This window comes from Delphinus delphis, chromosome 5 (genome assembly GCF_949987515.2).
Source record: "Delphinus delphis chromosome 5, mDelDel1.2, whole genome shotgun sequence".
NCBI classification, from domain to species: domain Eukaryota; kingdom Metazoa; phylum Chordata; class Mammalia; order Artiodactyla; family Delphinidae; genus Delphinus; species Delphinus delphis.
The window spans coordinates 112,127,796-112,144,704 of record NC_082687.1 but is presented as its reverse complement, the minus strand read 5'-3'; the positions used below and the strand labels follow the sequence as shown (position 1 = coordinate 112,144,704).

Here is a 16,909-nt window from a genome sequence, read left to right as displayed (position 1 = left end):
ATTGTCTCTTTTCTAATGACACAAAGCCTTTTTCTCAGAGATATGTTGATAAGAAAAGTCTTTATTTGTAAATCTGATGACTAAGCAAAATAGCATTCCTATGGTTTTTAAGAAACCACTCTTTTTAAAAAAATTTTTTAAAGTTATTTATTTATTTATTTATAGCTACGTTGGGTCTTCATTAATGCACGCGGGCTTTCTCTAGTTGCGGTGAACTGGGGCTACTCTTTGTTGTGGTACGTATGCTTCTCATTGCAGTGGCTTCGCTTGCTGCGGAGCTCTTTTTTTTTGAATCACAGAGTACCTCAATGGGACATGACTTACAGATGTATTAAAATAAGCAGAAAAAAATGAGCCAATTTAATTTGCATTCACTTTAACATTCAATTCAATTAAATATTTATTAAATGTGCTGGCCACATGTTCACCAGGAAAATTTACCATGACTAATTGAGAAAGAGAAATAAAGGCAGCAAATGAAGAAAGGTCCAAGAAGTTATACTCATTTATAAAAGTTTCATAATATACTCTGGTCTAACATAAACCCCGGCTAAGTTGATTATGAATCTGGGACAGGTTTTTCAGGCAAAGAAGAATTAGTCAACTCCAAACACTTAAGTTTTTGGTTATCGTAGAGTTGATATTTTGCTATAAACTTTATACCCAGAAAAGAGAAGCAACAAATTTCAGAGTTTTCCAGTGGAGAGCAGACAATTAGGGTGAAGTCACTGTCTTTCACTCAATGAAGAATTACTGTGTGCCTGCAATGATTCAGCCAGTGTGCTCACATACTGCCTAGACAATAAGGTGACAGAAAGAGGAGAGGACAGCAGACTTTTATTCGAAGCTTTGATAAATGAGCTATTACATTTTCAAATAACAAATTATTTCCTATAGAAATAATGGATTTGGGATTAGATATAGGCAATTAGGGTATATATGTGTGGCTGAAACAGTAATTTAATAATTTGAATGATTTTCTGAGCTTCTAAAAGTACCCAGTGTAGTGCCACAAAAGAGCAGTCATCCGAACACAAATTCTCATCATTAAGATAACAAATGCATAATAATTGGGTTTTGCCAGTTCTATAAAATCTATAAAATAATACTATAAGCACTTTAAAGCATTTTATGTTCTCATATAATATCCATGAAATCCAAAGGTGTCAAATGACAGGTCCAAGGTCAAGAGAATGGGACTAGAGTATAGTCTGTCTAATCCCTACTCCAGTGTTTCCTCTACTGGGCTCTAACTAGAAAATCTTCCTCCTTTTAACTTCAATTTAAAAGCATATTTATATTGGTACAACTTTGGAAAACAATTTTGTATTGCCTCATAAAATTGAAAATGTGCCAAAAAAATGCATATCTATTTATAAGTATAGGGGATTCTGAAATAAATGTATTATCTCACTTGCCATGTGATCAGTAAGGTAATACAGTACATCAGATAAACAATAACTAAAATAACCAATGCAGGCATTTATTAACTGCATACTATGTGAAGGATGGTCCATACACCTTTTAACCATTACTTCATTTAATCCTTACAATAGTATGAGGTAAGTATTGTTATTACCTCTATTTTCCAAGCAACTAAATGAAGATACAGAATTAACTGGTCCAGAATCAATGTAGCAAGTGGCAAGGAAGGAGGAAACTAAAATAGAGGTATAGTAAGTGACTTATTCAAGGTTGCACAACTAATTACTGGCAGAACCCAATATCTCTAGCCCAGTGATTCTCAAACTTTAGTGTGTACATGAATCACCTGTTGATGTAAATATAGGTTCTGATTCCCTAGGTCTGGGCTGGCATCTGAGATTATGCATTTCTTACAAGGGGATGCCCATGCTTCTGGTCTATGGATACACTTTGATTAGCAAGGATTTATACCATTGTTTCTGCCTCTATATCAAGTTACTTCTCACTAATTCTTCCATATATTTATTAAGCTTAATAGTTATTAAACCCCAGTCCCCACCGTCAAGAGTAAGGGCAGTTTTGCACTGTGATAAGTGCTATATATAACTTTGCTGTTGTGTATAGCATAGACTTTGACCACATGGATTTTAATCCTATAGTCAGACGCCATTCTAAATAAATCCAAATATTCTAACCTTAATTTTCATCTTTGTACATTACTAAATTTTAAAAGTAACTTTGAGAATGTACACTGACTCTATTCAAACCATCTTAGAGGAGAAAAATAATGTTTAAAGTGGAAAAACATGATTTTATTTTATAAGATTCTACCAGTCTTCATATTAATGAATCTTGTTTTTATCTGTCATTATAGTACCTATGACGAAAATTCCTTAAGTTTCATACAATACGTTCCAGAAGCCCAGTACACTTTAGACTCCTGCACATTATTACAATGTCTGAAAACAGGCCTTTGTGAAATTCAGTGGAGGCTGGAATGGGTGTCTGAGAGAGACCAGCAGAGAGGAGGTAGAGAAGAGTGATTAAGAGCAGACTTGGAAATCAGACTGCCAGGAAACAGGTCTCTGTGCTCTGTGAATTTAGACAAATTTTATTCCCTCTCTATGCCTCAATTTTCTTATCTATAAAGTAGGGCTGGACTTCCCTGGTGGCACAGTGGTTAAGAATCCACCTGCCAGTGCAGGGGACATGGGTTTGAGCCCTGGTCTGGGAAGATCCCACATGCCACAGAGGAACTAGGCCCGTTCGCCATAACTACTGAGCCTGTGCTCTAGAGACCGCAAGCCACAACTACTGAGCCTGTGTGCCACAACTACTGAAGCCCATGCGCCTAGAACCCGTGCTGCACAACAAGAGAAGCCACCACAATGAGAAGCCTGTGCACTGCAACGAGGAGTAGCCCCCGCTCAACACAACTAAAGAAAGCCTGCATGCAGCAACAAAGACCCAATGTAGCCAAAAACTAATTAATTTTTTTTAAGTAGGGCTACCTAATAGAAACAAATGAATTAATTAACATGGAACTTAAAATACTGGCATGTAATAAGCTAACAATAATGTTAGCTACTGTTATTAAAAACTAATTTGTATAATTTTCAAAATTATTCATGCTGATCCATTCTTTGATTCAGAAAGGAGAACTATAGATGTTTGGTAATTTTTTCTTTTTAATCACCCTTAAAATTGCCAATTTGCATGAAATTCATAACTATACTCTGGGAAAAATTTAATAATGACAAACATGGCAGAACACATAACATTTAAAAATAGAGAGAGAGATCAAGGAACACATCTTATAAAGGCTGTCCCAATCCAAAATATGATCAAAAGATCTGACTACTATTTTGTTTGCCTAGATTCCTGAATTCAGAATTCAAGGTAACTTGGAATTATATATATATTTTTTTATCCTTTGTAGCTTTATAAGAGAGAAGTCAAAATTTCATGCTGTGTGGGTTTGCATTTCAATACGATGCTAAAGATGACTGATAAGAAGTATTTTTTAAAACAGCAGGTGCAATCTGTGCTGAAGTATTACTGCCAAAATCAGGTTTTATGATATAGTTCAGAGACAGGCAGAATCCATACCACTGTAGTTCAGGAGGCAGATAGACGGAGGTTCTTTTTTTCTCTTTGCACCCGTACACCTGATGGTCTCCATACTCTGTTACTTGTATACCATTGACACTCCGTTGTAGCCCCCAAAGTCTTTGACTATCAGACATCACAGGGGTGTTTGGATCCTTTCAGCCATAATTGCTTCACTGTCTCAAACTCAAATGCCTACACAGGCAAGCACGTTATGTAAGCATAGGAAGTGGAAATGATGGTGACCAGATCGCATATGCCCCATCTAAAGAGGGCAACTTCCATTCAGCTTCAAACCATTATGTTCAAGTGGGAATGCTGGCCCAATATTCTCAGATATTCTTTTTTTTATTGGAGTATAATTGCTTCACAATGTTGTGTTAGTTTCTGCTGTACAATGAAGTGAATCAGCTACATGTAGACATATATCCCCTCCCTCTTGGACCTCCCTTCCACCCCCTCCATCCCAACCATCTAGGTCACCACAGAGCATGAGCTGAGCTCCTGTGCTATACCAGATATATCAGATATTCTGATTTTTATAGAGAAGCTGGAATTTCAGACTTTTATGTAAAATCTTCTATCAAAATATTGACAACTAAGTCAATTTTTAAACATTACATAAGCAAAACAGAATATGCCTGTAGCTTAGGCCATGTATCTTCTAATCCCCAGATGTTATTGTACAGGATGCAATTTGAGGAGACAAACTTATATAAAAACAACCCAAAAAACAACCAAAACCCAAAAAAGGAAACTTTAAATCCTTACAATGTCAGTTACTGGCGCCATTTAAGAACAGATCACTCAGGGTTAATTTTCAAGAACTTATTCCTAAATAAAGTTCCCAAATCTCAGGCAGCCTCCTCTTAGAAAAGAAATCTCAGGAGGTTATCTCTTTTTGTAGCACCATTTAGGTTTTCCATTTTAGAACTCCTTTTAGCACACCTCAATAATATCTTGAGATGCCAAAAGAAATTAGATTTTGGAAGGAGAAGGAGTTAAGAGTAATGACTTATTATGTAAAATGGTAGTTTATCAATTATTTGGTATTTTTATGAAAGTCATGTTCAAGGTTAGAATAATTCTTAGAAAGAGAGAATGTCACTGAGAAATCTTATATTGGGGGAAAGCCTTTAGATTTAGCAGGTATTTCTGCATTAGCCAGGACCATTCCATGTCCATAATATGATTCCACAGATTTCTTGGTATGAGAGCACTGGATCTAATAGTATTAAGTATCTGAAGGATGGCAAGACTTTGACTTCACACAGCTTTTACTTATTGCTTCATTCTACACAAACAACAACAATAAAAAAAAATCACATTTCATAGCATTTTACAAAACTATTAATGCCTCTGTAAGTCTAGGTGAAAATTCCTATGCCCTATGAACTAGAGATTATGCTTCACATTTCTTTTTCATCTCTTTTTAATCTATTAAAAGTTCCTTTCAACTGCAAATCTAGCATCTTCTGTAACACCTTAGATTACAGAGGGCTCTATTTATAGGTTTTCAAGGTATCTTCATGCTCCTCCACAATGGTAAAGTATGACAAAATTAGGAGACATATTCAAGAATCTAAAATGTTGGGCTTCCCTGGTGGTGCAGTGGTTGAGAGTCCACCGATGCAGGGTTCGTGCCCTGGTCCGGGAAGATCCCACATGCCGCGGAGCGGCTGGGCCCGTGACCATGGCCGCTGAGCCTGCGCGTCCGGAGCCTGTGCTCCGCAACGGGAGAGACCACAACAGAGAGGCCCGCGTACCGCAAAAAATAAATAAATAAATAAAATGTCATTTTCTAACATTCTTTAGTGCTTTGGTAATAATGCAACATAATATAACATATTAAAAATTAAAAACAGAAAAGAATAGCGAGCAATTAAACACGGTCATAAAATGTTTGCAGCCATTCCCATCAGGAGACAAATTTTTTTTCCCACCCACTGAGTCTGGGCTGGCCTTGTGACTTGCTTTGACTAATAGAATGTGGTGAAGTAGCACTGTGGGACTTTCAGAGCCCAGGTCTTAAGGCACCTTGCAACTTTCATTTCCATCTTCTTGGAATGCTTCCTTGAGACCACCATGAAAAAAAGCTGATCGAGCCTGCTAGAGTATGAGAGAATCTAAATTGTTGTTGTTTTAAACCATTAAGTGTTCTGCTGGTTTGTTATGCTGTGATAATTAACTAGAGCAGAACTATGGCTCAGAACAATCAAATGATGTGTTTTAGCAGAACTGGGACTCATGATAGGTAAGACCATGGACATTAGAGCCAGAAAGACTGTATTCCAATTCATGATCTGGTCATCCAACTTCTTGGAGCCTCAGTTTACTCATCTGTAAAATATGGTGCTAATGATGTCTGTGTAACAAATTGTGGCACATGAGCTAATGTAAAAGACCCAAATACAGATAAATGTTAGCTGCCTTTCCAGCTCAGGTCATTTGTCTTCTGTTTCATTGTCTTTTGGAGACATAAAATGTTCTTCTTTTCTAAATAACATTTTGTAAAAGATTAATATTCTGAGGTTTTTGAGCTTTGTTACATAAAGCTCATTAAAGCAACACTGCGATCATGCTTTTAGGCATGTGAGACCAGTTGTTGACAATGGTGTGCTCTGAAAGTCTCCACTTTAAAATTATGTTTGAAAATTAAGAAAGGTACTAATGTTCTGCTCACATGGACATGCATATGCTAAAACACCACTGCTATCTGCTCATTCCTAGATGAACTGTGACTGTTGCCAACCACTAATGAAAGGCCCCCTCACATAGCCAGAGAGACAGACTCCTGTGAAAAACTCCTAGTGACCCAACTGTGCCTCTCAGGGAGCTGCCTACACCTCTGGAGAACCCCAGAGTCCCTGAGCTCAGGTTTTACAAGCCTGTGGTATCCCAGCATCAAGGGATAGCTGACATAGCAATTTATCAGCCCTAAACCTATCCAGTGAACAACACTCATGAGTGAATTAAAACTTCTTATAGAGAGCATACAACGCTGTTCTAGGAATTCTAGAAGCAATTAAATCTTCAAAAACAGTAAAATGAGGCTCTGCAGATGCCAACGCCAACACCCAGCCAAGGTCAACCCACCCTGTTCTTTGACATCACAGTCAAGGGTGAGACCTTAGGCCACGTTTCCTTCAACCTATTTGCAGACAAAGTTCCAAAGACAGCAGAATACTTGCATTCTGAGCTCTGGGGAGAAAGGGTTTTGTTGTAAGGGTTGGTGCTTTCACAGAATTCTTCTGGGGTTTGTATGTGATAATGGCACTAGTGGCAAGTCCATGTAGGGGGAGAAATTTGATGATGCGAACTTCTTCCTGAATCACAGAGTCCTGGCATCTTGTCCATGGCAAATACCAGGCCAACACAAACAGTTCCCAGTTTTGCACTTGCACCGTCAAGACAGAATGGTTGGGTGGCACACGCAGGTAACACGAAAGAGGGTATATAGTGGAAGCCATGGAGCACTTTGGGTCAAGGAATGGCAGGACCAGCAAGCAGCTCACAATTGTCCACTGTGGACGACCCTAATAAATTTGACTTGTGTTTTAACTAAACCACCAGGTCATTCCTCCTGTAGCTCAGGAGAGCGCCCGCCCCCCCCCCCCCCACCAGCAGGCAGCATCCTGTAATCTTCAGGCTCTTGCTACAATTCTTCAAGGTCCCCCTTTTCCTATATCCCTGCAGGTCTAGCTGGCTTCCAGACTTAGGTTTATGATTATAAAATAACAAACAAACAAAAAGGAGTACCAATCAAAATACTACATGGAGAAAATTTATGTTCAGAATCTAGAATTTATTTATAATTCATTTCTAAAAGTTTCCAGCCAGGATGTAAGATAATAAAGCAAATAAATTTTAAGCAATGATAAGTCATTCAAAATATGTGAAATCTTCTGAAAGCTAGTATTACTTGAGCATGAAACAGTTGTTAAAAATACATTACTGGATGGACCTAGAGTCTGTCATACAGAGTGAAGTAAGTCAGAAAGAGAAAAACAAATACCGTATGTTAATGCATATATATGGAATCTAAAAAAAAAAAAAAAGTGGTGCTGATGAACCTAGTTGCAGGGCAGGAATAGAGAGGCAGACATAGAAAATGGACGTGAGGGCAAGGGGTGGGAGGGCGAAGCTGGGGCAAAGTGCGAGTAGCACCGACATATATACACTACTGAATGTAAAATGGTTGGTGGGAAGCAGCAGCATAGCACAGGGATATCAGCTCGGTGCCTTGCGATGACCTAGAAGGGTGGGACAGGGAGGGTAGGAGGGAGGCTCAAGAGGGAGGAGATATGGGGATATGTATATGTCTATGGCTGATTCGCTTTGTTGTGCAACAGAAACTAACACAGTATTGTGAAGCAATTATACTCCAATAAAGATCTAAAAAAAAAAAGGTACATGTACACCTTCCCTATGACCCAGCGATTCACTTCTAGAGAAATAAAAACATATGTCCACAAAAAGGAAAAAAAAACAAGTCACGTTGACTCCCGTGTTCATTGTACCATTATTCCCAGTAGCCAAAATGTAGAAACTCAAGTGTCTATCAACAAATGAATGGATAAACAAAATGTGGTCTATACATACAATGGGATATTATTCACCCATGAAAAGGAATACATTTGTGATGTATGCTACAACATGGACGAACTTGAAAATATGCTATGTGAAATAAGGCAGTGACAAAAAGACAAATATTGTATGATTGTATTTATATGAAATATCTAGATAGGCAAGTTCATAGAGACAGAAAGTGGAGCAGAGGTTCCCAGTGGCTGGGAGAAGAGGTGGATGGGAGATATTGTCTTATGTTTATAGTTTCTTTTTGGAGTGATGGAAAAGATTTGGAAACACAGAGCAGTGATGGTTGCACAACAGTGTGAATGTAATTAATACACTGAATTGTACAATGAAAATGATTTAAATGACATATTTTTGTCATATATATTTTATCACAATAAAAAATGTTTAACCCCCCCCCAAAAATACATTACCATATTTATATCTCTAGAACTTGGGAAAAGTCAATTTCTGTGAGGAAATCCATCATTTTTAGAAGTTAAATAATTATTAAATAATATACATATAACTTTGAGATCTTGATTTTTTTCCCCAAAACTAAAAGTTAAAGTAGCCTTGGAAATTCTCCTTGTTTTCCTGCACTGAGGAAATGAATAAATCATCTCTATTTGATATTATTAATTGATTGTTAACAATTTTCCCTGCTTTTAAGGAGTGCCAAAAAAAAGAGAAAAACAATGAGCTTAATATAATGGATACACATTTTAAACTTCCATAGAATAAAATAACTCAAATTAAGAAGGAAAAACAGTCTAGAATACTTTACTGTAATGTCTGAAAGATTTTTGTAACTTGGGACCTTTACTATTTGGTTCTAATCTATTTTCCAGCCTCATCTCCCATTACTTTCCGATATACATCTTTGGTTTTTGTTTTGTTTTTTTCTTAATCTCATTAAACATTTTTCCAGACCTAAAAATATGCCTTGGCTTTGCCATGTGCTCCTCCCTTCCCTTCCTGGAAAACTCCTATTCATCCTTCAAACTCCATTTCACCATCATTGCCCCCACCCTGCGCAGTGCAGTTAGTTATGCTATCTACTGCATTTTGTTCCTTTCTTTATAATGGCACCTAACACATTGCATTGTAATTTATTTGCTTACACATCTCTGCGTATTTGAATATAAGCTTCGTGAAGCTAAGGGCTGTCACTTCTGTATTTCTGTATCCCAACATATACCTGCCACACACAGTGGCACTTTCATGACCTCTGACCTTATCTCTGACCATTCTCTTGGTGTTTCAAGGTCTATATTAAGAGAGTACTCTGGTTCTTAAATGAGTTCTGAGGCAGTTTTTATGTTTATATTAAATATAATATAGTACCTTAGTTCTACTATAATCTTCTGACCAATGATCAATAAATGTATGCTTTGGACCAACTTTTGGGTTACACAAAAGGAAAAACCTGTAAGTAAATTGACTTGGATTTTACAGGGACTCGAAGCTGAAAGCAATCTTGCTAGGTCCTCTGTTCTTTCCATCTTTCCCTCTCCTGTCTATATTCATGCAGAGCTTCCAATAAACTGTTCCAGAAGATGAGAAACAATTTCTCTTAAAGAAAAATAGATCAAGTTTTATAAAGCCTAGTGACTGAACGTTCCTCCCTCCTCTAAATGCCTTAGGCTGCCATCTAAGCCTGTGCTAGTGGGCTTCCCCACCATGTTCCCACAGCCAGCCTTTCTGCTAACAGGGCCTTCAGGTAGTTCAACACTTTCACAAACTTATGTTCTAGGTCTATTTTCTCTATGATGAACTTTCTTTGATCTGCCAAAGGACTTTAATATGAAAAGTCACAATTTGCATCCATTGGTGACTTCTAGGTAGGCAATAAATATTACCACTGGGACTAATGAAAACAAAAAGCCTGCAGAAGCAAAAGTGCCACAGAAACCTGTGAAGGACAAAGATTGACACAATAAAGTTGGGCATGAGTAACCCACATGGAAACAAATACACATCATAAGTGCATCAGAGCAGGTGCAGGAAATGATTTAATGCGGGATTAGCCACAGGTAGAATGGAGACAAGTAAAGGGAAGGATAAACTACAAATCGAGAAATACACATAGGTCACAATACATGACAGGATAGAGTAAGCTCAAGTTAATTATAAATCTAACCATAATTCATGCCTACTATAATATCTTATTTTTTTAATTGGTTTTATTCCCCAATGTTTATGACTCTCTACTGAGCTATCCTTTAAATTACTTTTCTGAAGCCCAGATGTGGATATTATATTTTCGTATTATTTCAGAATTTTAAGTCAAATATTGATAATGTAACTGAACTTTGTATTTTACATTTTAAAAAGTACCATGTGCCGGGCTTCCCTGGTGGTGCAGTGCTTAAGAATTCGCCTGCCAATGCAGGGGACACAGGTTCAAGCCCTGGTCGGGGAAGATACCACATGCCCCGGAGCAACTAAGCCCATGCACTACAACTGCTAAGCCTGCGCTCTAGAGCCCGCGAGCCACGACTACTGAGCCCTCATGCTGCAACTACTGAAGCCCACGCACCTAGAGCCCGTGCTCCAGAACAAGAGAAGCCACTGCAAGCCTCCGCACCGCAGTGAAGAGTGGTCCCAGCTCACCGCAACTAGAGAAAGCCTGCATGCAGCAACGAAGACCCAACGCGGCCAAAAATAAATAAATAAACTAAATAAATTTATTAAAAAAAAAAGAAGTACCATATGTCTGTTTTGAACTCGTACTCATCCTTCCAGAATCAATTCAAACATCACCTCCTCTGGGACACCTTCTACAGCAATCACTCCATCCCACCCAACACTGAGGTAGCCTCTACTCCAAGGGCTTATAAGCCTCCCTGAATATTCTTCATCAACTTTATCAGATTGAGAAGTCTCTGCTTACTCTCTAACCCTCGTGAGACTGTGATCTTCTTGAGAAAAGCAACTTTGTCTTTTATATCTGTACTAAACAATTTTAGGCAATAAAAACTCAATAATGTATCAGTGAATAAAATGTTTAAAAGTTACTTATACTAAATAAAATCATTTTTGAAAAATATAGAAGAGTTATGGGTTCATTTAGAAATACACTGGAGCTGCAGCTTCGATGGCCCTTGTGAATTAAAAGAAAAAGCCTTAATATCTGTCCACTCCTGGAATTCTACTCTATGAATATTTAAAAGCTAATACACAAGATACGCCTACATCAGCAAAATGAATAAACCAACAATGCTGATCTGTTATTTCAGTCACCTTGTGATTCTCACATCACCTGCATCAGTGGTCATTTTTATAGATTGTACAAACTGCAAAATTCAAACTAATGGTCCTTTCCAGTGTCCAGGTAGATTCAGTCATGTAGGTAATGAAAACAGCATTACAAGATTACAGTTCTTACTCATCTAACCCTTACAATCCACAGTATTTTAAGCTGGCTGTTTAAACACTGTGAGTCTATATTTCTTTTTTTTTTTAACATCTTTATTGGAGTGTAATTGCTTAGTCTATATTTCTTGTCCAAAAGGGGGCTAATAATACCTTTTCTATCTTTCTCAAAGGCTCATTGATGGGCTCAAGTGGCATAAGGACTTAGAAATATTTTGTAAAGTACTATAAAGACACAGTTATTCTTAATCACAGAACTTTATTTTAGCAGCACAGAATGATTATATGTCATAATCATTATAATACAAAAGAATGTGTTGTATATATCTTCTAAATAAAACTAGCATCTTGGTTAGTAATTTTAGGTAAGCAACTACAGAAAGAGGGCTTTTTATCCCATTACTTAAAAATAATCACCTGAGGGAAAAAAGGAAATAACTATTTTGAACTTCCGAAATCTAAGAATATCTCCATAATCATCTACATGGGATTCTATTTGATGACACAACAATCCTCTTGTTCTAAAACAACAGTCCTAAATATATTCAATTATGGATTGATAATGTTTAGTTTTCATTTTTAAAAATAGCCTTATTTTTAATACCATTTCTCCAAAGACAATTTTCAGTTGTTGCTTGAATACAGCAATCATGATCACTCTCTTACCATAGCAGAGGAAGCAAGCTATTCACCAAAAATTCATGCTGTCCTTTCACAGAGAAGTGTTGTTTTTAGAAAATGGCCACCCACTGTTAACCTTGTCTTCCCACTCCTTTTGCATTTGGTTAGACTGTAAGACAGATTATGGAACCCAAGTAGAAGAAATACACACCCCTTTCAGACAAAAGTCCACAATTCTCCACATTTCATTTCCTCAGTTGGTCAACCCCGAGAGACACCTCAGAAGCCCAATGTTACAAGAAGCAGAGTTTTTATCAACCTGAGTCTCTAAACAGATCCGTATAAACTCAAGTCCCTGACAATGGTGTGCAGAATATATAAGAACCTCAACCCACAAAACACCATCATCACACTAGACTTTATGTGAACAAAAACTAAGCTTATTTTGTGCTAAGACATGAAATTTCAGGTTTGTATGTTACAGTGACCATCAACCATAACTCTTGTATCACCTAAATTTAGCATACAATCTAAATATCTTTTTTTAACATCTTTATTGAGTATAATTGCTTTACAATGGCGTGTTAGGTTCTGCTTTATAACAAAGTGAATCAGCTATACGTATACATATATCCCCATATCTCCTCCCTCTTGCATCTCCCTCCCACCCTCCCTATCCCACCCCTCTAGGTGTTCACAAAGCACCGAGCTGATCTCCCTGTGCTATGCGGCTGCTTCCCACTAGCTATTTTATATTTGGTAGTGTATATATGTCCATGCCACTCTCCCACTTCATCCCAGCTTCCCCTTCCCACTTCCCGTGTCCTCAAGTCCATTCTCTATGTCTGCATCTTTATTCCTGTCCTGCCCCTAGGTTCTTCAGAACCATTGTTTTTTGTTTGTTTGTTTGTTTTTTTAGATTTCATATATGTGTGTTAGTATATGGTATTTGTTTTTCTCTTTCTGACTTACTTCACTCTGTATGACAGTCTCTAGATCCATCCACCTGGCTACAAATAACTCAATTTCGTTTCTTTTTATGGCTGAGTAATATCCATTAGAGATACATTTTCAGAAAAAAGTAACCTGAATGAACTACTTATTTATACCAGATGTATAAATATTTTACATACTTGCTACTGGCTAGTTTCTTTAATGAGACTGAGATTTCTTATTTCCTAAGCAACACTGTCACTATAAATCAATACATATATGTTATGGTTTTGAAATTCAATGCCCACATGATTTTGTTTGGCTCAGAGCGCCTTATAGATTACATGGTGGGAGGAATACATTGTAATCCCCCTTTCCCACTCCTTATACCCATCAGTGATGGAACTGATTTGTGCTTCTGAAAGAAGATGGAGTTGAGGACAAGATGCAAGTCACTTGCATAATCTAACTGCAGAACTAACTAGGAAATTATAGAGAAATGCACTGTCCTGTCCAATGGAGCTGAGGGCATGTATCAGAGAGTAACTCACACTACTTGTGCCCAAGCTGCCCAGACATGTTTCCATCTTTGAGACTCAGACAGATTTTGTAGTTTTAAGCAGGACCACTTTCACAAAGATGGCTCAAAATTTATAGCAGAATTTATATGATATTTTAAGAAACATAACAATGAACTCTAAATATATAAAATTTAAAGAGAGAGCTAGGAATAAATTACCAAGGCATTCTGTCCTGTAATAGTCATAAGATGCAAAGTATATTGAGTCAGAATATTTAAACCACGTTTTCTCTCCTGTCTTGTATAATATTCTCAACTGAAGCAATTATCCACAACAGAGGAATCCACTCATTGTATTTCAAATACTGAAGCTGAATTGGTTTTGTAAACAGTCCAATGGATAAAATGAAAGGGTAAATTGTGCACTAAAACTAAACGTTTCATTAAGTTTTAATAATCCTGGCATTTCATCATTAATAATAGTATAAAATTAATTATTAAATAAAATGTATAGCCATTAAAAAATCTGAATATAAATGTAACCCTGCAAAAATAAGAAGTAATGCATTCTTGTACCAAATGAACCTGAATTATTGTACACATTTGCTGCATATTTAAATGCAAAATGTAGATCATGCAAATCCAAAACCAAGTTAGTACAAAATGTAAAATTTTTGTACATTACAGATTTTCATGTATTACTTATTCGGCAAATATTTATCAAGTACTTAGAAGGTGCAGCCACTGTACTAACTGCTGGGAATATAAGTAGGATCAAGTTATTTTACAGGGAGTAAGATGGAAAAGTGTAGAATGTAATGATTGAGTTTACTTAAGTAGAAAAGATTTCCTTAAAGAAATAGCATCTAATCTGAGACTTGACAGATGAGTGGCCAGTTTTGCTTGTTATTAATAAATAACTTTTCATCATCATTAAAAGCACTTATCATTTATCATGCAAAACCATCTGAAGTCTAAACCAACAGCTATTACGTGCTCTCCACTAGTGATTTAAATAATCTATTCAACCATCAAACCACCTTGACTGTAAAGCAGAAGAGCAAGATTCTGCTAAGAATAGTTGCCATGACAGCAAAAATTTCCCCAAGAATTGTCAATGAGAATAACATTTTTACATTAAAAAATAGATCTTTTTCTATTAAATATTCAGCTTCTTATTACTTTATTATTAAATGGTCCTTAATGTCATGCTGCTAGGATCGAGACAGTTGAATTAGTGATTAACTCAATTAAATGGAAGCCAACTTTATTAATTTGGAAAAAAATGTCCAGTCATTGTAGCAGGGCATCAAAGACTGTTATCCTGGAGTGGAATCATGTTCTTTAAAGGAACTAATGACTATTGAGAGATATACTACTTTTTTTGTTTGTTTGTTTTTTGCGGTACGTGGGCCTCTCACTGTTGTGGCCTCTCCCGTTGCGGAGCACAGGCTCCGGACGCGCAGACTCAGCGGCCATGGCTCACGGGCCCAGCCGCTTCGCGGCATGTGGGATCTTCCCGGACCGGGGCACGAACCCGTGTCCCCTGCATCGGCAGGCGGACGCTCAACCACTGCGCCACCAGGGAAGCCCGAGAAATATACTACTTTTAAACTTAAAAGCAATCATCATACGTAGGAGTTTCTCGCTGATACCAGTTTACGCTGAGCTTAAAAATCTAAAGTGGTAAGTGGTACTAGATGTACACAGTAAAAATCTTATTAACAGGCCTAATTAAACGAAGACAGTCTGAGTTGGTGAAAACTCTATATTATAGTATTTTTTAAAAGAAATTCAACTTCTTTAAAATACACAAAATAATAGATTTCTGGATTCTGATAAGAATAATATATATTTTGTAAGTAATACCTTTGAAGTGCTTGAAAATAGTTTGTTCATGTATTTTATAGATTTAAATTTTCCCATACAATTTTGTTTATACTGTCAATGTGTTGATAGTGAATCAATGCGGAGGTTACCACACTGTCCCTAATGGGCCTTCCTGCGTCTTTTTTCTCTGCCATCCTCTCCCTCCCCATCCCTGCTATTTCCTACGCACAGCATCCCTGGTCTCACTTTCTCCCACATCTCCCTTTGTCTTTCTGTCCTAGGGAGATGGATTCCAAATACAAAGGTGTAAAAAAGAATACAAAATCAGTGGGTTACTTGCCCACTAACCAACAGGTGACAGGGCACAAACAGCAAAACTAGTAAGCAGGTAAAGCCAGCTACAGAGGTAACGGATTTTTTTCCAAGTAGCAGGATTTCTTGCCTTCCATTTGAACGGTTTCTAACGGCCTTTCATATACGTATGCTAATTCCAGGCTTGAACATTTTAACCTGTCTAAGAGTATAGTCATGAAATTGGTTTTCCTGTGTAGCTTAGTCACTCACAACTGTAATCACCTAAAAATTGGTCATGGCTTGGAGGTTCCTTAGAAAACTAAAAATAGAGTTATCATATGATCTAGCAATACCACTTCTGAGCATATATCCAGAAGAGATGAAAACTCTAATTCGAAAAGATACATGCACCCCAATGTTCATATCAGCGCTATTTACAATCGTCAAGACATGGAAGCAACCAAATGTCCACCAACAGATAAATGGATAAAGAAGATATGGTATATATATATATATATATATATATATATATATATATATATATACACACAATGGAATATTACTTAGCCATAAAAAGGAATGAACTAATGCCATTTGAAGTAACATGGATGGACTGAGAGATTATCATACTATGTGTATTAAGTCAGACAGAGAAACACAAATATATATATATATATATATATATAAAACTGAATCACTTTGCTGTACACCTGCAACATTGTAAATCAAATATACTTCCATTTTTTAAAAATTAAAATATAATCAAATATACTTCCAAATCAAATACTTCCAAATCAAATATACTTCCATTTTTAAAAAATTAAAAATAAAAAAATAAAAAAAAAATAATTTGGTCACGGCTCAATTTAGAAAGTGACCTTTCAATTTGATTAGAACCTAAGGTTTATAGATAGTAGAGTCTATATCCATTATATTATATATTTTCTCAAAACGATATGGGAAGGAGAGCTTCCAAAATGTGCACTTAGTAAGCAAAACTGTTTTTCCATCAAACAATTTAAAAGGCTTCCCAGGGCTTTTATACTTTATACTGAGTTTTAAAGTCTTCTAGTGATAAAGAATAACAATGGAAAATATAACAATTAGGGGTTGACTGTGAAATGACAGACTGCTCTAACAATAAAACCAAATCTACCTTAATAAACCACACACAAATCACTTCCTCAGGAGAGCAATAGCGACTGTTTTGCTCTAGAGATCATC

At 36.8% G+C, this 16,909-nt stretch overlaps 1 pseudogene; it reads left to right on the top strand.

The window, feature by feature from the left end:
* Nucleotides 1-6,595: 6,595 nt before the first annotated feature.
* LOC132425660 (peptidyl-prolyl cis-trans isomerase A-like) lies at nucleotides 6,596-7,074 on the top strand (annotated as a pseudogene).
* The last annotated feature ends 9,835 nt before the right edge of the window (nucleotides 7,075-16,909 follow it).